Below are 2,381 nucleotides of genomic sequence, written 5' to 3'. Positions count from 1 at the left end.
AATTTTGAGAACTTAAGGGGAATGGAAACACACAAATATATTGGGAATGATCTTTAATTATACAACTAACTAGCAAGTCTATTGCACATAGCTACACTGAATTTCACATTGATGGGTTGATCAATATCTATACACAAATCTCTAGATTTTCACTTTAATAAGTTTATCATGAGAGCACTCATCATAGAACATAGAACAGTACAGCACAGGAACAGGCCCTTCGGCCCACATAGTCTGTGCTGAATATGATGCCAAGTTAAACTGATCACCTCTGTCTGCATGTGGTCCATAACCATATGCTATCATCAAAAAGTGTCTTAAACACCACTATCATCTCTGCCTCCACCATTCCAGCTTTCCAATGTGAAAAAAACAACCGGCCCATTGCATCTCCTTTAACCGATGCCTCTCTCCCCTGAAAGATATGCGCTACAATCTTTAACACAGCCACCCTGTGGAAAACGGTTCTATTTACCTTCGATGCGTCTCCTAATTCTTTACACATCTATCCTCTCAGCCTACCATGCTCTAGAGAAAACAATCCAAGTCTGTCCTACTATCAGCCAGCAATTTGTCTGAAAACTAGCCTAAAGGGCCTGTCCCACTTACGTGATTTTTTCCCCCATCATAGTCGCAGCAGGTGGCAGAAAAATTTCAACGTGTTGAAAATCTAACGGCGACCAGAAAAAGGTACGACACTTTGGGCGATTACTCACGACCATACAGGCGTCACCCCGCGACTGCGGGGTGACGCCTGTATGGTGGTGAGTAGCCGCCCAAAGAGTCGTACCTTTTTCAGGTGAGTAGTCACCCAGAGTCGTACCTCTTTCAGGTGAGTAGTCACCCAGAGTCCTACCTCTTTCAGGTGAGTAGTCGCCCAAAGAGTCGCACCTTTGTCTAGTCGCCGCTGAATTTTCAACATGGCCATTAGGACTGTAAACTCCTATCACACCAGGGACTAACTTTACTGTGCCATTTTACTGTTGTGTGGTGTCTTTTTAAAATTGCTGTTTTTTCTTTTTTCCTCCCATAAATATGTAATATGTGAATATGTGATTCTGTTCCATTCTGTTTTGTTGGGTTTTTTTGTGTGCACAATTCGCGAGCATTGCCACTTTTCATTTCACTGCACATCTCGTATGTGTATGTGACAAATAAACTTGACTTGGCTTGAAGTTGAGAATTTCCGTCGACCTGCTGCGACTATGACGGGTGCCGGCAAGTTGGCGAAAAAAAAAAAAAAATTGCGTAAGTGGGACAGGCCCCTTTAGTGGTACGTAGTCAGAATCTAACTGAGCAAACACCTTTTGTTCCTTACTTCCAAAATGCTACGGTTTAAATCATCACACTAACGATACTCTTTAACCATAAAACAATTACAGCACGGAAACAGGCCATCTCGGCCCTTCTAGTCCGTGCCGAACACTTACTCTCACCTAGTCCCATCTACCTGCACTCAGACCATAACCCTCCATTCCTTTCCCGCCCATATACCTATCCAATATATTTTTAAATGATAAAATCGAACCTGCCTCCACCACTTCCACTGGAAGCTCATTCCACACAGCTACCACTCTCTGAGTAAAGAAGTTCCCCCTCATGTTACCCCTAAACTTCTGTCCCTTAATTCTCAAATCATAATCTCAAATCATTTAATGCTTGGATAGGTGGCAATCGGTGAAATTCGCCAGTGACATGTAACATCAGTGAGTTATCATCAATAAGTCAAGTAACGGTGACAATATCAGAGGCAATGCGCAGGGAACTACTTGAAACTTTGAAGGTACAATAGTTCAAATTGGCAGTGTAAATAAATAATTATTTTCCTAATAATCACATTGCACTTTGTTATTTAGTGGTCAAATTCATCACATCAAAAAAAAGGACTGGGTGATTGCCACTAATGTCTGGCCACTCAGAGCAGCTTAGAGAGGGCCTTGTGAAATCTAACACAACTGTTCTCACAAGGCAGACATCAAGCTTGGCAGAAGGACAAACAATACATCAAGGCGGACAAAATTGCCGGAGAAACACAGCGGGTGCGGCAGCATCTATGGAGCGAAGGAAATAGGCAAAGTTTCGTCCCGAAATCCTGACGGAAATAGGCAACGTTTCGGGCCGAAACCCGGAAGGGTTTCGACCCGAAACGTTGCCTATTTCCTTTGCTCCATAGATGCTGCCGCACCCGCTGAGTTTCTCCAGCATTTTTGCCTACCTTCGATTCTCCAGCATCTGCAGTTCCTTCTTGAACAATACATCAAGGCGTCTCCCTGCAGTCCAGTGAAAGCACACGGATATTTGTGTAGGCGCGCGCAAGTCCATGCGTGCATGTGTCAACTCACACTGCTACATACAACAGTCACACATGGGCAACAAAAAAC

This window comes from Amblyraja radiata, chromosome 19 (genome assembly GCF_010909765.2).
Source record: "Amblyraja radiata isolate CabotCenter1 chromosome 19, sAmbRad1.1.pri, whole genome shotgun sequence".
NCBI classification, from domain to species: Eukaryota; Metazoa; Chordata; class Chondrichthyes; order Rajiformes; family Rajidae; genus Amblyraja; species Amblyraja radiata.
Note: the sequence above shows the minus strand (reverse complement) of the source record.